We start from the raw sequence: 25,096 nt of genomic DNA, 5'->3' as shown, positions 1-25,096 counted from the left end.
AACCCATATTTTAAAATTGTCACAAGCTGTCATTTTGTGAGGTGCCTCCTCCCATGACATTGAAGAGCAGCTGATTCCCAGCAAACCTCAGCATGTGACTAGATGAATTGCTGCTTTCTTACCCATTTGCAGCCATTGGAATTCTGTATGAGGTCAAGTTGCTCAACCAGACACTTCCTCCTGCACCTCCACACGCCCCCCCCACCTCATTTTAGGTAGGTCTTTGCTGGCATGAAGAGTCAGAAGTCAGAAAAAGAGTGATCCTGAGCATGGGTCCTGCCTGGCTGCATGGGATGTAAGCACTTGGTTGCAGCTCTTAATTAGAGCCTGAATGGTGATGGACCAGATCTTTAATTTGTCCTTGATCACAGCAGTGCTCCAGGTGTCTGGTAATGAAGTAGGCAACATACTAGGTGTTGTCTGACCAGCACAATGTGAAGGAATGCTGGTGGTTTATCCCAAATACTGCCTGCTTTATGTGGTTTTAAGTATATATGTGCATATAGTTAAATATAGACAATATAGTTTAAAATTTTCTAGAAGATATGAATTCTCTGACTAACTATGAAAGTTCAGCCTGGAGTCTGGCTGTTTCATTTGTACAGATACATTTAGGAGGAGGGAGGCTGATGTTGTTTTCAGCTAAATGGGGTGCTCTGCTGCTGTTGGCACTAGGTAGTTTGACAAGGAATAAAGGGTTTTTAATTTTGTGAGCATAGCTGTGCTTCACAGAGCAGTTGGGATGAGTTGTGGAGCCAGAAAAGATTGTGATCCTTCTATGTACTTGTTCAGTGATGAGTGTTTAACATTTATGCTGGTATGTAAATCTCTCTTATGAAAAGGAAGCTTTAAAGGCAAAAGAAAGTCTATCTGTTTGCCACCCTAGACCTGACAGCACTTTAGTTTTCATTATTATTTATCTGCAGGCACCATTCTCTGTAACATATCCCAGTTTCTCTCACACCTGGCGACACATTACTCGGTCAGGAGTCTGTGGGATGTGTGTGTTTTAAAAAATTATGTGTATTGAAGTTTTACAGTAAAATCATCACGTTACATTTTACATGTGTCAACCAAGGGGAAAAACACTAAAAAGAAGGAAGGAAGAAAAAATGACATCAGAGCTGAATAATTTTTATACTCGATTGTTTCACAGTAAAATGTAGTACAGTGAGTGTGCGTAATTTACCTCTTCTTGTTGACTCCCTTTACAGAACTGTATCTGAATCATTTCCTGTTAGTGAATAAAATCAAGAGGTTTGCAGGGTTGTTTAGTCTGGGCAACTGGGAGTTGGTGTAGCTAATGTGTTCCAGGAGGTTAACCACTGTGAACTCTCTTGTCTGAGCCATTTCCCTTTTTTGGGTGGTTTTCTACCCATACTGTTGCCTTTCAGGTAGCAAGTTATCAGCTGTCTCGCCTGTAATGTGAAAGAAATGAATCTGTGGCAATGTAAATTCTCAAAAACATGTATTGTCTGTCTCTGCTATAGCCGGGGAGGGGATAAAGGAAAGAGACTCTTCTACAGCAATGATTTTACTCCCTGAATAAAGACATTCATGCTTTATGTGCAGTAGTTTTTGAAAACCTCATTTTGTATTCACATAAAATCATGGTAACAGGCAGGGTATTTATCTGTGATTCACATCTTTAACTCATGGGAATGTGTTTCCTCTGAGGCATTTTAATGGAAATTTTTATTTGCAGATAGAATCCAAAAATGAATAGGAATTTTAGGTGATGCTGACGATGGGGAGTAATTAATACAGACTCCTCCTGACCTCTGTGGTGCTTTTGCTGTGGAAAACTGGGCACAAGCAGTGTGGCTTTATGCTTGCAGAGCCATCTGGAACGGGTGATTACACGGTTTGCATTTGGCTCCTGGTGTCAAGATCCTCAGGTCAGAGGGTTTCTTCAGCAGAGCCGTTTCTGTGGCATCAAGTCGCTAATCACGCACGGGATGCCTGCAGGCGATTGCTGCTGGCATTGCTTTCTTCAGCATTTAACCTGGGCGGTTTGGAACACCAGCGCTTCTTGTACTTTTTCTGTTAGCTACATTTGTGAGCTTTTCATTGATTTCCACCCCCTTTTTCTTTCCTTTTAACAGCCACTGATGTATTTGTAATTAATTATTTAGTGGGCATAGTATGACATAAAAGGGAATATTTTACAAATGATTATATTTTTCTCCTTTTTGTGGCTTTTCTCCCTGCTCTCTTGTGATCTCCCCACAGCTGATCTCATGGACGATTACAGTAACTGCTAATGGGCTTCCAGTTGTCCACAGTTATAGGTGTGCTACATTTCAGTCCCTGCACAGAGAATAAATTCTCAGGTTCCTTAATGGATATTGGAGAGTATTTTTCATGTGTAACAGAAACATGCTAATGGATAGCAAAAGCCAGTTCCATTCTTGGGTTTCAAATTAATTTGTATAAAAGCTCTGGGTTTAATTCAGTTCCAAATGTGCTCTTAAATCAGTAATAGAGGAAGAATGGTGAATATGGTGAGCACTAGAAAGTTGATGTTCATTATATTAATGTTTAGAAAAGAAATGCATTCTTATTTTTCATATAGTTCCCATTCACAGAATGGCTGCAAACCATGGAACTCCATTGTAAATGGTACGTTACGAACCATTTCTTTACAAATTTCCATTTGACTTAATCAGTAATCAACTCTTTTGAAGCATTTTAAAAATGCTACATAAACCCCTCCAGTATTTTGTGTTAGGCACTTTTAATTAGGCTCATAGTGGACCCGAGATCTGTAGTATTAAATGAAGGTGAAAGTCTCTTAACAAATTTTTTTATTTATATGTTTAACTAATACTGTACACGGTCTTAATAGCTTGAGGGTCCAAAAGAAACACTGTCTGAATAATTTTATTTCTAAATACATGTGTCTTGACAACAGCAGTTTTTAATAGCAGAGTTTCATTCTTTATGTATGCAGGTATTTGATAAGAGTGCTTCAGTTAGCTTAACAAAAGTTAAAGAAAATATGCTGACACTGATCTGTCTGTGGTGTTTACAGAAACTTTCAGTGAGCTTCTATACTAAATTTCACCTTATAAATCCAGAGAGGTCATTGGACTTGAATAATCCCTTGGGTTTTATTAGCAGTGCTTTTATGAAGTTACTTTCATATTTCACATGTAGGTTTTCTGTGCACCCAACAGGCAAAAGAAAACATAGGAAGTTGTGTGGCAAATGGCTGTCTCTCATCATTGCTTAGGGATGGATGATCTCGGTGGCTGGGTCAGGATGCAGGGTGGGACCATGCTGTCCATCACATGGGGCTGTGGCCATACCTGTTCCTGGGACTCCAGCCATCTCTGTTTGCTTCTCCCCACTTCAGGATGTGAATTGAAAGTGAATGCCTAAAGCTTCAAACAGAGACAGAATTTAATGCAGGAATTGAGCAGGTTGTCCAGCGGGAAGGGAGGAGCGAGAAGAGACCCCAAAGCTGCCTGGTGCAACTACTTTCTGTTGTTACCCTTCCATAACTTCTGATTAGACTGGGAAAAATAAGAGATCAATAGCCTTACTTCAGCTTTGAGAAGCCTACCTGAAGGTTTATTAATTAGAGCTCCTCCAATACCTTCTGTTTTCTCTGAATGCCTTTGGATGTAAGGGAGATTCATCTTCACTCAAAATTTTGTTGTCTTCTGTCTCCAAAAGTTGGCTTTAGCTGCCTCATTTGGGCTCTTGCAAAAGAAACCCAAAGAAAATGAAGAACACTTCATGTGAAGTGTATTTCTGAGAAAAAGGTTAAAATTGGCCCATTTGAATGATTAAGAAATGCACCTAGTGATGGTTCTTCAGAGCCAGAACATGGTGTGTCCTTTGCTGGCTGTGCTGAGGGCTCTGCTCACCAGCTTTCCAGTGTTCACAGCACACATACCATTTTTTCACACAACTTAGACCATGAGCTCCTGAAAGTCAGGTTCCTGATTTTACCTGCAAAGTCCGCTGTTAGAAGGCTATTTGCAAAAAAATATTACTAGTAACAACAACCAGCTGTAGTGCAGTGTATAGGTTGAGCTGTTTTCCAGCTCTGCCAGGTCACTCATGTGACCTCTCCTCAGTTTCTCTGGCTGTGAAGTTAATGTTACTTTAATTTCTTATCAAAAGGAGATTGAAGATTCCTTCATGCTTGCACCTTTCCATATAACACTTTTCTATGGTCTGACTACTTGTAGATTGGTCTCTTTGAGAAGTGAAGTACAGGGAAGACTAAAAAAAGTGGGATTCTAAATTAGCTTTTCCTGCAATAGTGTTTGGGGTTTTTTGCTTTTTGTTTGTTTTCTTTGTTTTTATTTGTTTATTTGGGTTTTTTAGTGGTGTGGGTTTTTTCCCTAGGTAAATTTGTTGTTCAGAAATTGGCTTAAAACGCAGGAAAACAGCAGACATGGGGATGATGGTTTTTTTCCTTTTATTTATGCAACCAGTGCTTTCCAGAAACCTGTCATAGGATGCTTTTAGGAAGCAGTAAGGCCTTCAGAACTTCACTCTTTTGCCATGTTTATTTTCTACAGGCTGCCTTGGATTCCCTGGGAATAGTTACAAATTCAGGTGTGAAGTCAGATATATTGTTGAAAATATGCAGGCGGCTGTTCATGCAGTCTCGAGGGAGCAGGCCTGCCTGTTCTGTTTGCAGTGCACAGTGCACTTCAGCAGCCAGAGTTTTGCAGCAAACTGATGACACTTTGGGTAAGGCTAATGGAATCGCTCTTGTACAAACACAGCACATGCTTCAGGTGTGCCAGGGATTAAGGGATAAGGTGTTTTACATGGATACATCAACAGGATTACATCAGTAGATAGAAAACATGATTTTTCAAATGCTAATTCTAAGGTGTGCAAGATGAGATTATATTCTTCCAGCCATGACATACTATTGAGTTCCTACAGTCTTACAAAGGATTTGAGAAGTGGAAGTGTACTGAATACTGCCAAGTCCTACAGTTGTTTTCCAGCTTGTTCTCTAGCCCTCTTCATTTTCTCTGATACTTTAACACAGCTTTTAATTTCTGGTACCTATGAATCTGGGAAGTGGTGGAGCTTGAATGAGAGCTTTAAAGATCAACAGCATTTTTTTACTGTCTACTGTAAATGCTCAGCAGTTTAATGATGGGAACACTACTCTTTGGGGACTTGTGGGTATGCTGCAGTTATCTGGAACTAAATCCTTTTGTCACTTGGGGAAAACACATAGTGTTGCTAACACTCAAGGAACATGGTGTGTTCAGCTGTACAGGGGAGCTCAGTGCTCAGCACACTTGCAGGCTGTGGTCAGAAACATGAGGTTTCCATGTGTGTCATGACAGAAGGGTGCACTGTTCAGTACTGGGGTGCCACAGCCTTTGGGGTGTGATCTGACCGCAGCATACCTCTGCTTGGGTCCATCATTCCCACAACCTCTAATGGTGGGAGTAGATGTGCCATGATTAGAGACATGCAGGAAAAGGTCTTCAGGTCCCTAGGACCTGGCTCTTAGTTCCTTGGCACCAAATTGCCATGTCCCCAAGAAGGCCAGTGGCATCCTGGCTTGTGTCAGATGTAGTGTGGCCAGCAAGACAGCAGAAGTGATTATTCCCCTGTACTCTGCACTGATGAGGCCACACCTCAGATACCAGGTTCAGTTTAGGGCCCTTCACTGCAAGAAAGACATTGAGGTGCTGGACATTGTCCAGAGAAGGGCAGTGGAGCTGGTGAAGGGTCTGGAGCACAAGTCTGTTGAGGAGCAGGTGAGGCAGCTGGCATTCTCCAGCTGGCAGCTGGAGAAAAGGAGGTTCAGGGGAGACCTTATCAGTCTACAACTGCCTGAAAGGAGGCTGTAGTGAGGTGTAGGTTGATCTCTTCTCCCAGGTAACCAGTGACAGGACAAGAGGAAACAACCTCAAGTTGTGCCAGGGAAGATTTATATTAGATATTAGGAAAAACTTCTTCACAGAAGGGGTTGCCAAGCATTGTAACCAGGGAAGTGTTGGAGTCACTTCCTGAAAGTGTCCAAAAAATGTGTAGATATGGCACCTGAGGACATGGATTAATAGTGAACATCATGGTGGGGCCAGGCTGACAGTTGAGACTTGATGACCTTAAAGGTCTTTCCCAATCTTAATAATTCCATTCAACAGAGATTCAACAATCTCTTCCCTCCTGCCTGGGCAGTGACAACAGCGCTTGAGCCATGTACTAGATACCACTACTTTGGATTACTTTGCAGTGTTAGAAGACATGGGTTTTGTTTTCTGTTCTCCAGCAATCCATGGTATGGACCATGGTGTTTGTTTTGTGTCATGGCCTTTGCTAATCCTGAGGTGCATTTTCAACAAAAAAAGCATATATGAGATGTCAGTAGTTTCACCAGAAATGTTTTAAACATGGAAGAGTTGTATCAGTGGAGAAGTCATAGAATCACAGAATGGTTTGTTGGGGTCCTTGGGAGGGTCCTTAAAGATCATCTAGTTCCAACTTCCCTGCCATGGTTGTCAGGGACACCTTCCATTGGACCAGGTTTCTCAAAGGCTTACCCAGCCCAGCCTTGAACACTTCTGTGTGACTACTCATTTTATGATCAAGGTCAATGAAGCCATGGTTTTAACTCCAGGTCAAAGGTGCAGGAGGGGTTTTTTCATATTGTCATTGGGAATTGTAACCACTGTGCTACCATATGTGAAGGTAACTCAGCTGTTACTTTTATTTTGTTGACCATTTGGTCTGCTGCTGCTGGGGACCTCAAGCCTTGCAAGGGTACATCGAGGTACCTTCCAGTTCAAACCACCTTGTTGAAACTTGAAGCAGTAAGATCCTTAATGAACAGTACATTCAAACCACTTCAGCAATTACAGACTGGAAATGGAGTGTCTAAGTTATTGCTCTATTAGTAGGAGCAAATGTTTACAAAGTGTTATTTTTGGTCCTGGAAACTTGCATTGCTGACTTATGGAACAGGCTGGCCAGTCTTTTGTGCACTGCAGACTGGAATAAATTGTAGAAGTTTACTCAAAGGTTATTCATTACCTTATAATGTTACATGATGGTGGAAAATATTCCAAGGGTTAGATAAAATTGTCCTGTGGTCTTGCGGGCTGCAAGAACTATGGAAGAAAGAAATACAGCAAATGAAATTTGATATCATTTTTGTGTGTTTGGTGGAGAAGGCATTTTTAGTGTAAGGTGAATTGTTGTAGCATTCATCTTTTGAGAAATAAAGACGGCATTCCTATAGAGAGGATAATGTTAGTGCCAACAATGTGGACATTCACTAACACATGTACTGTGATCTTTGTTAAATAAGCCTGAGGAATAATGGGAATACTTCTGTTTTGAAGTAGATGCATTTTTCCTCATCTGTTTTGTTTTCTCTGGAAGCCACAGTTGGGCTCTGTAGCATAATGTGGTTATCAGTATCACTGTGCTGCCAGGACTGGAAATTAGTCTTGTGGTGTGCTTTAAATAGGACTTAATTCAAATTTGAGGCAAGCTGTTTGTGTTTGCTTATGGTGAGAATGTTTTTGTTTTTAAATAAATCAAAGCAAATAAAAGAAAAAAAAGAGTAAACCATTTATATCTTTGTGCTTGGGATTGGTTTTACAAAGACTACTGCGATTTTAAAATAAAGCTAAATAGAAAGCAAATGTTCATTCAACTTCAGTGAAACTTATCTCTTCCAACTACAAGTAGGCATTATAACAGAAGGAGTACTTATAATGAAATTTATGATACAGTCAAACCTTATTGAAATCCTTTGTCTTCAGATAGAATTAAAAAAAAAAATTGCAGAAGCAGAATCTAAACATACCTCATTTGTCCAACATCTCTTGGAGGCAGGCTGTTAGAAGTAATGAGAACAGTTCGTGCAAACAGCTTGGTCTCCTTCAGGCTATTTAGAAAGCCTCAGCTTTTCCTTCATAGTCTTTATGTTTCGATATCCCTTACAGGATAGGGTGCTTTTCTTCTCTCTCTTCACTGCCCTTGACTTGTGTGCTGGGGGTTTCTCTTCCCAGCGCACACTGTGCCAGCACATTCACACCACTCTGGTAGGGATCTCCATTGACAACCTCTCAGCTATGTCATGCTGAAGCTGCCTTGACCAGACAGTTTATTTACCAGAAAGACATGGGGAACAGCTTGAGGTCTGCAGTGGTGTCTGCACTGCTGTGTGTGAGCAGCCGTGGAAGGGGGCCCAGTGCCAGCCTTGTCTCTCATCTATATCACTGCTCCATGGGAGGGCACTGGTGGGAACATAGTGGTGGTGTGGGCATAGTGTGAGGCTCTTTGCCTGCTCCAGCTGTCTCCTCGTGTTTCATCTATCTTAAATAGGTACCACAAGACTCAGTTTCAGCAGGCAGAACAGCACAGGATCCTCCCCTGAAGGATCTTTGTCTTTCTTAATGCAAAGACAGACGGGATTTGTGATTATCTGGAGCACAAGCTAAATTGCGTTCAAACTGCCACTGCAGAGAAACATAAACCTGCAGGCCAGGTAAGTTGAGATGTTGCCATTGAGACTAATGAAACAACACAGCTCAGAGCTACATTAAACAAAACTGTCTTGAGATACTCACCAAATCCACTGACGTGAAAATGTGTGTTAAGAGAGACATGCCTCGGAGGCATGCATGATGCAGAGGTGAGACATGCAGTAAGCAGCTTTTGAGAAATAAAATTTCCATCTCAGTTACTGCAGTCCTAACTTTCTCACCATGATGGCAATACGCCATGCTCACAGCTCAGCGTGGATGGGAACAGCAGCACTGCCAGTGGAGATGAGGGGGAGTGAAACTGAGGTCCCAACACAGAAAGCAAAAGCACAACAGAAATGGTGTTGTAAACTGCAGCTGTCCTGGAAATAACTGTGTAAAGCCATTGTTATGATGGTGTATTACATTATTTTGTCAATAGAAGTTGGTGATACAGGATCATTTGTAAATATTGGGTTGAGTCCCTGCTTAAATAGCAAGGAGCTTGGAAACACTTCCATGTGTACATGTATTCCTACTGTCCTGCATGACAGTTGTAGAATGCTGAAGTCTCACTGCCATGGAACTCCGCAGGGCATCATCCCCTACAGGTGTATTTTGAAAGTCAGTAAACATGGCTTTCCATCAGTTCTGCTGGCTTAAGTCTTTGTGATTTGATAATGCACTATTTTAAGATTTCTTCAAATTTACAGGAGCATTTTCTTCCAAAAAGGAACATGGGCTCTGATCTTGTGGTGTGCTGATGACAATAAAGACGAATCTTTCTGTGCTAGGGACTGCACCTCTGTTACAGGTAGTGCCAGCCTACACCTTTCACATATGCTACCTGTGAGGAGGAAAAGAGCAAGCAAATGTGATGTCTTCAACCAGAAAGCTGTTAAAGAAGCACCATTATGATAACAAGCCCAACATTACGTAGTAAGGCAGGCATCACACTTTTGCCCATTATACTTGTTTTGCAACTTCTTCTGTCTGTTCCCATGTCACCCTGTGTGAGAGATGTCACAGTATCAGCTTTAGACTCACCAGGTTAGAGCTCACCTTAGCTCCTTTGCTATGTTATATATCTCATTTCTGTGGGGACCAACTTTTTTTGTTCTATCTGCTAGCACTTTAGAACCATTTGACAGGAATATTTGTAAGATAAATGTTCCTCCTGCAGATAGGGATAAATGTAGGTGTTTTACAGAAATAACTAATAGTGAACACTGTAAAACGGCGGGGAAGGAGTGAGGACAGATGGGTTTGTTTTTCCTCAGGGAATCTAAAATAAACTTGATTTGTCTTCTTTAAATCCTTACACTCAGTTGACAAAAATATAGGAAGTGATGTTTATTCATGTAATAGAAATATCTTTAAAAATAGTTTACATTGGCTAAGGAAATTTGGCAGGTCAGGGATTTATTTATGTATGTATGTATGTAACTGGGTTTAAGGGAGGGCTGATGCTTCACTGTACTCTCTCTGATAGTAACATAATCTGTTTTATTTTCATAGATGAATCCAAAATCTGTATTTGGCATTCTGTGTGTTCTGCAAAGGATATTTCTCTCTCAATTTAGGTCAGAGATTTTCAAAGGCATGTACAGCAGCTAGGCATTTAATTTGTGCTCATGTTAATAGAATTTGACCAGTTTCTTCTTTCTTGCTTTTTGGCATTTTTCATTTCACAGTTTTTGGTTCAATTGCACCTGCCTAGTAAAAAGGTGTAGGCAAGAGGCACATGTCTGCCAGCTCTACTGCTTCTTGTACTCTTGATAGACTATTGCTTTACACATTAATCACTACTGTGTCTTTTTTTTGTTGTTGTTGTTTGTTTGGGGTTTTTTTTGTTTGGTTGGTTTGGTTTGGGTTTTGTTTGGTTGGTTTTATGTTTGTTTTTTTTTGTTATTTGCCACATTTTTGGATGCCCAGCAAGCTCTGACTGGAAAGCTGGAAATCCAGCAGCCCAGAGCCAACAGCTGCTGGGCATTGGCTGCCAGTCTGAGAGGCTCCAGACACATCATGCTCCCTGCATCTGCAGAGTGAATTGCTCCTGACCCACATGGTAAATCTGACATGTGCAATGCATGGCCAAGCAGTTGTGCATGTGTGGATCAGGTACACAAAATACCAAAGACATAGCCATGATTTTGAATTTATGGTAGAACACAGACCAGCTATCATCTAAATCTTTCTCGCTCTCTTTAGGAGAGATTTTTCCTCTACGCATGTAAGAGTTCATATCTAAAATAGCCATAACAGCCTACATTGCAGTTAAGTTTCTTCTCCACACCTTTCCTTTAAGTGTGCTAATAGCAAATTGCTCACTCTGTTTTCTTCTTTCTTTTTCTTTCTCTTTTTTTTTTTTTTGCCGATTTAGTTTAAAAAATAATTTCTGTAGTTGTCCAGATTTTGCTTAGCCATGGTGCCTGTCAGCAGTCTGCTGTGGTGAGCAGCAATATGCCTTGCCTGAGGGAGTGTTCATTTGGATGTACAACTTTGTCAGTATGGAACACATTCTGGGCAGGATGCGAGCTCCTAGCCCCAGGGCCACGGCAGATGTCTCAATTGCTTTGGACTGAAATTGGTTCATTATTGCCAGTGCCCTATTTAGACCAGTTAGAAATAAGCAGTAAAAGAGTAAATTGCTTGAACTCCATCGCAGTTGAGGGTGAGTTTTTACAAACATTGGTCTTAGTAATGCATTGTTTAATAATTAATAATTTTGATGCACAAATAGACATTGCATGGCTATAACCATTTAAATGCTTTTCACATGTGCTTACTTTATGTGACAAAATACTTGGTGAGCTGCCCCAGTGATGTGTCATTATTGCTAACACACTGATCGTGTATTAGCATATGGGAAAACACAAAGTCCTTTCAGTAAGAACCAAAGCTTCTCATCTAACCAGATACTGTACCTGTGTATTTATGGTGCAGTTTTTCAGTAGTTATTCCATAAAGGACATGTAATAATCTCTCAGACAAAATTAGTAAATTAGTTTGCTGCAAATATATCTGTCATGTCTTGAAAAATAATAAAAAGGCAAGCCAAGAATTCGATAGTCCCTGCTGTTTGCCCTTAAAGACATTTAGGAAAAAGGAAAATAGATGCATTCAAAAGCATAGTGTGTACAGATTTGCATAAGCATATACAGATCTTTCCTGCAGTTAACCCTGGTTCTTGCTAGAGCATGAGGAGCACAGTGCACAGGAGCTGCATAGCTGCACTTGCTGCCAGGGGCCAAGTTTGCTCACTGCACACCAGATTTGCTGTGTGGTTGGTCTCTGGTGGCTTCTGACACACTGAGCACCACTTTACATCACAGAGGATTTGAGAGGAAATTCCCGTTCCTATCCATTGAATGAACTGAGTGTCTGATAGCCTTTCTGTGAGGCCAATACAGCAGTAACCTGGGTCACTCTCCTTTTCCATATGAGGGAGACTGGGACAACTCACCTGGGGCTGGACATCCTGTTGTCCCAGCATCCTTCCCAGAGTCCATCCCAGGGAGGACAGCACTTGCTTTGACTTGCATTCACAAAATGGTAATGCCCACTCTGGAGCCAGTTTCTAGGCATGAGCTGCCCTGCCTGCTGTCCTGCCTGCAGCCTCAGGGATGCTTGGGCAGATCTCTCGGCGTGGTCAAACTTCAAGAAAACGTTTTTGTTAACTCATCACAGAATGCTGGGTTCCTTTCCCTGTGGGTGAGATGGAAATGACATAAAAATAGCTCTGTCACATCATATTCCTGTATTTCTGCTTCAAATTGAACACAAAACAAAGGGTTAACAGTGAAGAAGGCTATGGTTGCTTTTGGAAATCCAGCCAACAAACAAAGCTGCAAACTACATTTGCTTACATTATTGTTTAATATACAAAGGTTCAATTCTCTGTGTCCTTAGCCTGAAACCCAATAATAGGGTAAATCTGATTTGAACTGAACATGTTGTCTCCAGTTTATTTGTCCATTAAAGTTTACTGATAAATTGATCTTTCTGTAATGGTTTTAGTGTAAGAGCCTATAAATCACTATTTTAATGGAAACAAATAGAATATTGATGCTAAGTTCCTACTAGCAAAACAATGGAACGCAATTATCACGATTTATTAATAAACCAAAGTAAACAAGGATCTTGTGTACTATCCAAGAAACCTGCTTTCTTTTGTTTAATCAGATGTAGTAAATATGTTTTCATCATTGCTTTATAATAAGGTTTTGTGTTTCTGAAATAGCTTTCCCCTTCGATGTTTTAATCAAACTAGCCAATATACAGATTGACTCTTAGGCTGCATTTTTCATTTTGGTTTTTGTGTCCAAGTACAGAAAATTGCATCACTTTTTTAAGATACATTTGTGTCAGAAGTAGCAGGGTGTCTGGCTTGAAGCAGATTGTACTGGGCAAGTGAGGGACCTTCCCTGCCCATTGTCTTGGCAGGTTCCCCCTCAGCACTGCCTTGGAGGTAAGGATGGCTCCCCAGCCAGAGTGAGCCCAGGGGCATGAAAAGGAGCAGAACTATATAAAAGAGTGATTCAGACCTCATAAGGCACTTTTCGTCTTTCTGCCCTGGGGGGTTTCAGTGCCTTGACTATGCTTCTCACATACATTTGAACCTCACATATATATAATGTGTGAAATAGCAAATCCCTTATTATAAAGGACCATATAAGTCAATGGGTTTTGCTTCTGTCATGTACTTCAGATTCCAGCTCCGCTATTCAGTACAAATGCTTTATAGCTATCACCTTGTTCTTTGAAAGTATCAGGAATTTTCTCATGATTCTTCATGTTACCCAAAGTGTGCAAAAAAGGCTTGTCCTCTCTCAGAAACAGGCATGAGTGTGAAAATCACATCCGCCTGCCTATGTCTGAACACTTTGATGATAATTTTAATTTGCTGTTTTCTGAAATAGGCCCTTTATGTTCCTGGTAAAAAAAGCTGATAATAGCTTTTTGAGGAAGCCTGCATAACGAAAGGAAAAGATGTTTAATAATTTCCATCTTAACACAATAGCAGCTGTATAAAGTTATTTTCAACCTTTATGGAAGTTACTCAGAATTTCTGTTTTGTTAAATGCAATTCAAAATTCCTATTTTTCTTGACTGCATAGTCACCAATGTTGTACTTTGACCAGCCTAGACTGGTGTGTTGTACAACACAAATGATTAAAAAATGGGGTTTATACCCACAGCCACACATAAACGTGCACAGAAATCAGAGAAAAATGTCAGGCCCTATTTCTTCTGCATCAAACTACATAGCATCCCTCATTAAATGAAATTCCTGATTCCTCTTCTGTCATTGCACTTCTTGAAACACCTTATCTGAGCTCACATAGCTCTCAGCCTCACATTTACAGATGTACTGTGTGTGTGGAAAGAGGGAGATAGGAACTTACACTTACCTAAAAGAAGCTGTTTAAGCCTGAAAGAAGAGATGACTGTGGAAGGGGATAGGATCCTAAAGGTTCTACCACCACCATACATGAATTAAGAAACTAATTATGATGCTTAAAAGTCATGAAAGCAGATTGCAAAATGTCCAAGGAAAGTAAGCAGGGCAGTCAGTGTGGGTCTGGAGCTGATGGCCACTCCAGTTCCCCCCAGCAGCTGTGTCTGCTGGGTGGTGGTGCTTACAGGGACACTGGAGTCAGAGTGGTGGCCAATACTGCACACTGACATAACCCTCTACCCCAGATACCCACCCTTGCCCTGTCATTCCCAGTACCTGGGTGGGTTGCAGGTTTAGGTTTCCAGGCTGCTAAAATGCCTAAGAAAAATTTTTTTAAAAGCAGCCCCCCCCGCCCCCCCCGCCCCCCCCACGTCATCCTTTGTCCTTCTTCCCCCAGCTTTATATGGTCTGGAATATCGCTCTGGTCACTTGGGGTCGGCTGTCCTGGCTGTGTCTCCTCCCAACTCCTTTTGCACCCCCAGCCCCCTCACTGGTGGGGTGAGAAGCAGAACACGTCTTGACTCTTCATAAACCCTGCTCATCAATAGCTAAAACATCCCTGAATTATCAACAGCACTTCCAGCATAAATCAAAAGTTAACTCTATCCCAGCCAAAAACCAGCACAGAGTGGTTGTGGGTTTTAATGCTGCCACACAAAACAAATAGTTTGTTTTCTTAAGGCACTCTGGAGTGAGTTTGAAGATTTGGATGCTGGGAAAGGGCATCTCCCTGCTTTTTTTACCTCCATTTTCGGAGTGAAGTTCTTGAATTTTTTATGAGCGTAGGACTTCTAATTTCCAAACTCAGCCAGTCTTTAACAGTGTTTGGTTACTGGTTACCCTAAAAGACTTACATTTCTGATTTAGAGCTGATTTTTCAGTGACATTAATACATCAACAGGGTGTAACAAAACTATCTAGCAAGGGCGAGACACCATCTTTGTACCTGCTGCTCTCGTATTGCAAACAGTTATGATGTCTGTTGTAGGTCCCTTGAAAACTAAAGGCTTTTGAGAAATGTTGAGATGTCTGTTCCTTTCTTTTGTGCCCTGCACACAAATCACCCACCATAAGATAAAACTGGAGTCCAAGGAATCATAATTTAATCTTCTCTTGAGCTGGCAATCTGCTTCAGCAAGTCCTTCGAATGTCTCTTGCAGGAGCCTGCTGACCTTCTCTGAATGACATATTAAAGAACAGTAGAGCCAGTCATGATGCCTCTGGAGTTGCTGCAACTTTGAGGTCAAGTAATTGTCACTTAGGATGATATATCTGAATTCACCATTAGTTTCTCAGCCTGCAAGGGGCTGGGGGCAGGCATGCTTGCCTTGTACATGGCTTAAGGGCCTTGATGTCCTTGATGCTGAAGCAAAGACGAAGGGCAGTATCACACAGTTGGTTTTATAAACAGTCTTCCATTGATTTCAAGGAACTTTATGCTTCTTTCCTGATGGTGAGAGAGACCTGTGTGAGAGCCTGGACGTGGAGCTGTGTGGGCAAGCAGCAGTTTGGTGTCCTGACCATTTAGCCAGGCAATGGGCTGCCAGGCATTCATTCAGGATCCCACTGAAGATGGGAATTTGCCCCCTTTTTCCCTTGGGAAATGTTTAGAAACTCAGAAAGCAAATATACAACCCAATCTGAAAAAATAAGGTTGTTCTCAGGGATTTCACAATACTGGTTAAAGACGGTCAAAAAGCTCTTCTTGGAGGCACAGGTTCATATATAAATAAGCTGGAGGGTTGGTTATTTTTCCCCACACGAAATACACAGTTTATTAGGTCCAAGGAGCCAATGGGTGAGCCTGCACTGTCTCATAGCTTATCTCCCTAGACTGCTTCTGGATTCTGTCTCTGGACATATAGTGGCTGCTCCATATGTACTGTTCTTCCGAGCTGCCTGACTGACCCAGCTGGCTTCCTTTGAGAAAAGAGATAAGCATGGCCTGGGTACAGTCAGCCCCCAAGGCTGCTGCTGCTGGCAGCTGTACACATGGGGTCTGGCTCCCTCCTGCCTGTGCTGAGCCATCACCTTTCCCTGCAGCTCTTGACTCCTGCCCTGAGCCCAGGTCCAGGATAAGCCTTGCTGACTTTCCTGGTAAATGCAGCAGACGAAAAGTAGACATTACTGTGAGCCTCCCATGCAGGAACTGGATTTGGGAGGATGAGAAACAGCATCCAGGCAGCTGTATCCCCCAAAGGTTTATCCATCTGACTACTTACTATGCAGAAGGAGCCCAAAAGAAGTTTTAGTTTTACTCACTTGTTTAATTTCTGGGCAGAGCCGGGACATTGATGTTGGAGTAACAGCTCTGGCCTAGTTTCAATTACTTAGAGCTTTTCTTCAGAAGGTATATTTAATTACATCAGCTTTTTAACTGCTGTATTTTCAATACATCTAAAGTCTTAGTATCACAGTGTATACATATTGAAGAAAAAGCCTAAGTTTTATGGGGTGCAGAAAAACAGAGAAAGATCTTAGGAGCCATCTGCTTGTTGGAACTCAATCAGTTATTTTTAGCATTATTTTGGAGTATATGTTGAATATGTAATACAGAAGGGGATTGCAATGGTGATTCACTGAAATATGACTTACAAGAGACATTGCAGAGGAATTCACAGCTCGTTGTCCACCGTGTCTCTGTGGTGAATGGTACTGTAGCCTGTCGCAGCTCCAGGAGGCTGCTGGGGACCAGCAGCATCAGATCAGCCATCCCTTGGGGTTTTCTCCCCTTGCTGCCTTAGCAGAGGCCAGAAGCCCAGCCAGCTTTCTCTGACACAGAAGTATTTCCAGGCTTCAAAATTACCACTCACAGTTCATTGTCACACATGTCTCTCATCTGCTGCTATGGCCTTCGTAGTTGAGTTAGACTGGGGAGAGCCAAAAGACAAAACTGCTTCACTAGCTAGTGAGTAAATGGCTCATGGTGGAGCTCTGCCAGATATATCTATTTTTTTCTACCCCCAGAAGTGCTGGGGCTGCTCAGTTACACTCCATGTCCGGAAGAGAGAAACAGGCATGATGGCAACAGCCACTGATTCGTTGTCACCACGGGGAGGGCTATGACACCAGGGATGCCACCCATTAGGCAAGAGGTCATGCTTGTATCCCATAGCCGACACCAGATAACTGTCTCTGACTGTGAGACTTTTCTAGTTGTCCAATGGAAGAGGCAGTGGATGGTGATGTTGTCAATATTGATGCAAAATGATATTTTGAGACATTTGGCAAGAGCTAAGTGTCACTTGTGAAGGGTGTATGAAAATGAAAGATGAGAAGCCTTTGGGTTTTTATTTTTTAAGAAAGTGGTGAAACAGAGCAGTTGGAGTTCTCTAAAATATTTTGCAATGTAACACATATCAAATGTTTACCAGATTATTTTTTAAATTCAAGTGGAACTTGTGAATGCTTCTAATGATTCTGGAACTGCGTGTTTGACAAATAAACCCTTCATCCAAAAACTTCACTTGTTAGCACTTGTAGTATGTTTGCACTGCTAACAAAATCATCCCACTCACTAATCCTGATGCTTGCACTCTGCCACTTGCTAAAGTGGCAGCTCAGTTTGAGAGGGGAGTAGAAGTGAAGATAGTTCAAGTTAAGTCTGCAGCAAGGACAGAGCTGCACAAACCCAAATCTAGGTTAGAGCTCTGCAAAAATTTGCTGTCCTACAGACTTGTTATTCTCCAGAAGTACAGTCTTAAGGCATCTGAATCTACTTGCAGAATCATATTGGCTAAATATAAAACAAAAGTAATAATTTTGCATTTGTTTGAAACATTTCCTTTTGGCATTTTTAAAACAAGATCAAGTTAAATTCTTATTTTGAAAATGCCATTCCAAACTTCCACTTGAATCAATACGAGTTTAAACTGAAGCAAAGTCAACCCCCCAGATAAATTTCTGTAACTGGAAGGTACCCATCCTTGGTCCCTGGCTGGGGAACCTGCAAGGTTATGGTCTCAGTGGGACATCTGATGGCAGCACATCCTGATGTTGTGGTGCTGCTGTTGCCACAACTGCTCCCTGTTGGTGTGGACATATGGGGCAGGTGTCATTTGGGGGCCCTGGGGAAGGGTTAAAGAAACCCTAAGGCAGTAGCTGGACCAGAGCTCGTGTTTTCAGCCAGCATGCTTATACAAAGGGAGCATCCAGTTTCTCCAGGAGACACTGAGAGTCCCCAGAAAACCTGGATAGGCCTCTCTAGGTGGTGGTTATCCAGGTGCTCAAGAGGAAATGGCTTGAGAGGTTCCATAACAAAAGGTGCCCTCAGGAGAAGTTCTGGCTGAGAAGCACCCTTCTCTCCCTGGAGGCAGGCTGGGCAGTTGGGAGCTGCATCTGACCATGTCATCCAGCATTTTGCAGCCTTTTTTCCTCTATCTTATTGTAGCCCTACTGCTGCTGCAGCATTCAAAGTTGGAAACAAACCCATCAGCCTCTCAAGCTCTGTCCCTGGGTACTGCTGCCTTTCTCAGGGAGTGGGATCACTCTCTCTGGATGTGATCATATCCATTAATCACATGCATAGAAGACCATCATCTTTCCCTAATGTCATTCTTTCTGCAGATGCTTCTCCATGCTTTTCCACAGTGGTTTCAGCCAGGCCACAGCACAACAAGGAGTCAAAAAATGTAGCTGTTCTCACTCAAAAGTTTCCATTTTTGAGTAATAGGAGTATTTAAAATTCATATGCAAGTAGACATGATATGGGAAAGCTTTTTTCATGCCACACCGCACTGAAATTTTTGTGGTGTTTGCCCAAACATGATCGAAATTCAGGGGAACAGATGGGACCAGTACTGAGTGCAGGAGTCTCTCCAACCACTGCTGCCAGCCACTGATCAGTCTCCCTTTGTCCTCAGCCTGCAAAACAGGTACAAGTTCTGTTGCAACTACCCCAGCAAACCTTTGCATTAGAAATAAGGAAATTTCTAAGAAGCTTAACAAATTTTCCCCCAGTGTCTGTGTTAGGAATAATGGGAATACCATGGTAACAGCTTTCACTTGCAAGAAGGAAGTAATATTTTGAAGGGGACTGCTATATGAGATGGAAACAAAACTGATACAAGTGCTATGATTTTGAAATCAACTTACTAAATTATAGATAAATCTTCTCTGGAATGCATTATATAGTTATGTCTCCTCCATATACTTTATCCTTCTATAGATTTTTGTAAAAGGAATGAAAAAAATCAGGATACATGGGACAAATTAAAGAGGAAAAATAATAATAAAAATAATAGTTGATAATTTTCATCTGCAGAAGGACAAGATTTAAGGATTCTGCAAAAGACACTGAGATTGTAAAAAAGAAATTAGGAACAACCCAACATTACTGTAATCCCTAGCTATTGTAAATCTCTTGCAGTTTGAGAAAATAGATTACAAAGTCTCTTCACAGATAAGAAAAGCTTATTTGAAAACAAAGAATACAGACAAATCATGGACATTAAAGGCTTTTAATTATTCTGGTACCAATTAAAGAAAATAACTGAGAATAAAAATTAAAGGAGGTTTATTTTCTGTAGAAATAATGAAGAACTGTTTTTCTGCATAATTTGAATAAAAATCCTGCAGAGGCTAGTGAAGACATCATTCAAGGAAGTAATAAAGCTTCAGTTATTAATGGTTCCTCACTGTTCTGACACAAACTTCTCATTCTCATTCAGGGCTACCGAGCTCTTTTACCAACTGTAATTCTTCCCTCAGAGTTGTGGACTTAGGGCTATCCACTTTGCACTTGGAAGGACGGAAGAATGGAGACGTGTTGTCACTGGATTATGTGGTGACAGTTCTAGGAGTGTATGAAGTCAGGCTTAAAAAGCTGTGTCCAGTTTTGATACGAGTGCCAAATGCATTCTCATAGTAATGTGTAAAAAGGAAAGGGATGCAGATGTTTTCATCTTCAAAATCTTTGTGAGTAATGGAGTATATTAAGAGAATAGTTGTTTAGGGTTTTTATTCCCACTTTCATACCTAGTGAACCCTCGGAGGCACTGTCAGGCATTCACAAAACCTGAAAGTTGGCCTGCTGTGCTAACCAATGCATTCTCCGCAGAGAAAAGGATTTTACAATTGCTTTGTAAGGGTTGGTATTGTTAAAAGTTCAGTGTTAGTGACAAAGAAGTACTAGAAGAGGTCAGATAAGAAAGGCAGTACAGTCTGGAGTTGTTGCACGACTCCTGATAAGCAGCAAGGAGCAACGCTTTCCAAGAAGTACGAAAAAGGATGCTAGGAGTTGCTAGCTAGACAATGTGCTTTGAAATACTAAATTTCTGTCACATTGGCAGACTAAAGGAAGGAGTCTTTTATCTCCAAGACCCACTGGACTAACACAGAAGAAAGCCAGAGACTATCCTTTAGCCCTGAAGCCAAATCACTTGGTGCCTCCAGCACACATAGAACTTAACCGTGAATCTCCTTGGGGCCCCATGTGGTGTTCTAGTAGGCCTGAGCTATAAGCATGGTGGGGTTTATGTTTTTCTTTTCTATTTGGAGATTTTTCTTTTCTGTTGGAGGGATGGTTTTATTTCATGAAGCTGAAGATGCATGTTGCATGACCCAGGGCATGGCACAAGGTTGTAAGACCCAAACTGAGCATACAAAACCCATTGGAATAACATTACAAAGCTGTATGGAGCACAGACAGTCATACCTGTTGTCTTCTCCATGTTTTGGGGCAGCACTCCCCAGAGTGAGTTATTCCCAGGACAGTGCTGAGGCACTGGTTCAGGAGGAACTGAGCCAGACAGAGCAAAAAATAAGTGCTGGGGATGATCAAGGCTCTCATGACTGACCACACTCTAAATTTAGCCAGAAAAAGGGGGAATAGATTGTAAATAGTTAAACATACATGAGCAGGAAAGAGCAGATGTTTTCATCAGTTAATTTGCTTTTGTACTCACAGAAGGGGTAAGGAAATGTTTCTCATCAGAAGAGTTTAGGATAACTCAGTTACCAGCTGGAAGCATCTGATACGAACTAGAGATGACCAGTGCCACACCAGTCCCAGCCTCGAGCCTCAGAGCCAAACCCCAGCTAGTTTTTCAGGGGAAGAGTGGGGCTGCTCTCACCCCGGGGCTGCTCTCACCCCAGGGCTCAGTACAGCTCCCAGCTTGAGACCTGTGACAGCACATGTGAGCACATTGGGCGAGAGGGGAACCCTGAGGGTGTGAGTGGCAAGCAGAGTCAGCCCAGTCCATTAACATGTGGCATCACCACCCAGTGTCACTCTCAGCCTGCATTTACACCTGCTTTGGGAAGGGGAATGGCTAGAAATGCCTGTTGGATGCCTGACATGAATTATCCCTGTCGGCTGCTTCCCGGCAGCATGGAGAACACCCCTGCACTAGGTGGGCAAGTGCTCCTGGGGCCAACACAGCCAGCTGGCCTCTCTGCCTTCTTTACAGTTGCCCAAGTAAGGCTTTGAGGATTAAGAGATTGCAAGATACTAGAAATAAAATTTCTGATGGAATGCCAGTTATTTGTGCATTCCTATGCAGCTCTTAAATTTATTCTTGCCCTGGTTTGGTATGGTTGCAATGCCATGGGAAGGTACAACGTCCAAAAATTTTCTTTCTTATTTGCTTCACATAAAGTGCTGTGAGCTTCATGGCAGAGCTAACAGAAAAGCAAAAGCCAGAAGGAATGCAAATCCACTACCTTAAGAATTAAAAAAAAAAAAAAGGAAAAAGAAAAAAAAGGGGACTGATAAATTATAAACACCCTTAAAGCAGATTTCTAGTGGGCAGATGGTAAGAGACAGTTTTTGTCACTCAGAATGGTAGTGGTTAATTGAACACAAAAGATAAGGAAATAACAGATGCATTCATCAGTTAATTTGCTTTTCTATTCAAAGACAAGAAAAATTATAGTGACTTCAAGTAGGAGTTGTATCCCTGGTACAATAGGAAAGGGCTTATTCCAAAGACAGTGAGAATAGAAGGAGGTATTAAAGATGTCTCTAAGAGGATGACAGAAAGCAATAACTGACTACATCTGCTGAAGTTTTCCATTTTTGTTTTTCTAGCATGAAGAGTCAGATCCCTGTTGATGCAAGAAGATGAAATGTGTTTGTTAATTATGTTTGAATAAGATAACAAACTGTGATCTCAAAGCCATCTGTAAATGTAAAACCAGGTGGCTGAGCAGCAGAATGAAGATTGCAAATAGAGGATCATAAAAATTTGGGGTGTAAGAACCACTTGTATGTCTGGTCTGTTTATGAAAAAATGCAGTAAACACTTTCTATATTTGTAGGCTTTACCTCAAGTGCAGTATTGCTCAGGATTCTCTTTTGCTCTTTGGTCCTTCTTTATATTGAGAAAATTAAGTTTTTTGCAGGCTGTGCTGAGTGAATTCTCCCGGAGGTGACCTTTCTTTACTGTAGTCAGTTATGTTATTACCCCAATGTGATTTCCTGTGCTTCACCAAAGATGCCACTTGAGCCCCTTTGTGGAACATTCCTGTCGCTCCTCCCCACAATTAGTGTCACATTTGCACGAGTGTGGCAGGAGATGAGACCTTCACACAATCACTTGTGAGACTCATGAAAAGCAGTGCTTTGTATTTCTCTGGTTTCTTCCTCTGACCTAGATTTTAGGCTTTACTCCCCCTCCTGCTTTGGTTTGGGTTTGTTTTACTTATTCCTGGAAACCTGCTGCGATGATCTGAGTTACGGAGGAATGCTTGTGCTTCCAAATCTGAAGTCAAAACTCATTTTCTGCATTGAGTGTGTTTTCTCAGTGTTTACCCTTCTCTCTTTCTAAAGAGACCAAAATTAACTAATTGATATGAAACCTCACACACTGTAACCTTTCATAATATAAAATTAATTATTTTCTGTAACAAGTAGGCAAATAATGTAGAATGGGAAAAAGTACTTAAGTTAAAAAAGCTATTTTTCAGGAACATTTGTGAATTTTTTAATATGAAGTACAGATTCACATTTTTTTAAAATCCATAAATCTTGCCCCCAGGTATTCCTAGTGAGCAAAAGCCATTTCCGTACACTTGTCTAACTTGCATTCAGTTGATACGTAAGTGTTTAAGGCATGAATATGTGAAGTATTAGAATGCAACCAAAATAAGTGTATAGGTGTTCTCTTTGTGACTATGATGTGCATATCTGTTAAAGATCTGTTATCTTTTTCAAGTGGAGTATGTTACTGCAAACCTTTACTCGGGGTTTACTTTAGCTAGTAAACAAGTGGGTAAAACCAGGTAAAATTGAGTTGCAGTTAGAGCAGAAGATAGAAGATAGAAGTCAGTGTAGTTTAATTTAACTTCTTGGTTTTGTAAACCGAAAAGTGTTCTTCTGCAGCATTTCAACACATGCTTTGGAAAATAATCTGTCTTTGTGAGTGCTGAGAGGCAGTGATATCCAGACATAACTTGCAAGAATCTTGCTCTGTGTATTGCATGCATCTGCAAAGCTTATATTATTGCAGCCCCTCCCTGAAATGAGGAGACATTTAACATTGCCATGGTTAATGTTAAATAAACAGTGCTGGAAAGCAGCTTTTAGAGTCAGCTCTGGAGTTTGATAAGGAGGAGTTGTAACTCTGTTGGAAACTTCAGGTTGTTTCTAATATAGCATTCACTATACCCTTAAGCACAGCAGGAGCTTGTACCACTGGATCATGTCTGTGGCTTTAGCTCTGTGTCAAAAGCAACCAGAAAATTGGAGCTAATTGCACCATCACGTTGAAAGGGTTACAGGAAAAGCTTGAAGGTTTGAGGAAACTTTGAATGGATTTGATTTTTACCTCATTGTGGAAAGTCTAGCCTTTCCAACATTTATCATAGTTTCTTGGAGTTATATAAGGTGTTTTCCCTTCTGAAATGCATGAATTAATTGATCAACCCGAATTTCAGTTTAATTAAGCTTTCACTTGTGACTTACTCTTTGATGTGTGTAAATATATTCTGTATAACATCAGCCTTTTTTCATGCTGATTTTGAAGTCCTTTAAAAGTGAGATGGGGATGCCTCTAATTGAAGCATTGGCTCTGTATCTCCGAAGTATGGTGCTTCCTAATTATTTATTACTTCCCTCTAGAGAGCTATCAAAGTGATATTCTGAAAATCTGAAATTCTGAATTTTTGGAATACACACTTTATAAAAAAACATTGGAGAGCTATTTGCAAGATTTCTTAAGCAATCAGACCCCTTTAGGATGATTTCTGAATTGGCCGTTACAGTGCATGACACGCACAATGAAGTTAAATTGTCATTATTAAAAATTAGCAAGTAAAAATGAGGCAGAAGCATCTATGTGGAGTGTCTCATTGCTGCAGATTCAGAATCTGAAATGCCTGTCACATCTGCAGCTCATTATGACCCAAAATGGGAGAGCGCCTGGTACATCTGCGAAAACAATGCCTGGTGACTGCTGGCGCAAGTGGACATTGCTGGTGCAGGGTGTGCAGGGTGCCAGCAAGTCTTTATCCTCGATGTCACGTCCCACATTGCCTCCTGACAGCTGGCACAGGAGGTCATCATCGCCTTTGCAGCATTTTGTCTTCATTTGTATTGAAAACACTGAGAAGCCTCATTCATTCAGAGGAGGGCATTTTCACGGGCGGCTGGTCGTTGCCCACGCGCTGCCTGTGGGACCAGGCTCTTGTTTTCCATGCTTGTGACCAGCAGCTCCGTGGCTGTCTGCAGCACGAGGCCAGGGAGCACCTAGCTTTGAGAGGGGTGTGTGAAGTGGGTTGGTGGGACCCCTTTCCCCGGGTTTCATTCCAGTGTCACAGATGTGGTGGAGGTGTTAGCTTCCACCAGTATGGGTGATGGTCTTCATCCCATGTGGATGGTGGGGCTTGGAGGGATTTGAGTATTCAAACTTGGTGGAAAGTTCACAGGAACAGAAAGAGGTACATGTTACTCATACAAACACATATGCCTGTCCCCTCTGGTTTTCAACTCTGAAACAAAGAAAAATTACAAAGAACTCGGGTTTAGTACCCACAAAAAATATATTTTCCCTAGCCTTGTTTTCAGGAATAGAAGAATGATTTTAACAAGCCCATCCAACAAAACCAAAGCAAAGTGCTCCCCTGGTGTAAGCCAAACACCTGGCAGGGCCAATGAAACCCTTTCAGTTTAAGTTTGGCAAAGAACTAAACCACTGATGGCGGGATGGAGGCAGCACCAGGCAGCTCT

At 41.5% G+C, this 25,096-nt stretch overlaps 1 protein-coding gene across 2 annotated transcripts in view; it reads left to right on the top strand.

Moving 5' to 3' along the window:
* SH3RF3 (SH3 domain containing ring finger 3) overlaps positions 1 to 25,096 on the top strand; it is a 244,511-nt gene that overhangs the window by 22,572 nt on the left and 196,843 nt on the right. The gene's annotated exons all lie outside the window — the stretch shown is intronic.

Source organism: Lichenostomus cassidix, chromosome 1 (genome assembly GCF_008360975.1).
Source record: "Lichenostomus cassidix isolate B80296 chromosome 1, HeHo_3.0, whole genome shotgun sequence".
In the NCBI taxonomy this organism is placed as follows: domain Eukaryota; kingdom Metazoa; phylum Chordata; class Aves; order Passeriformes; family Meliphagidae; genus Lichenostomus; species Lichenostomus cassidix.
This window is presented reverse-complemented; position numbering and strand designations above follow the sequence as displayed.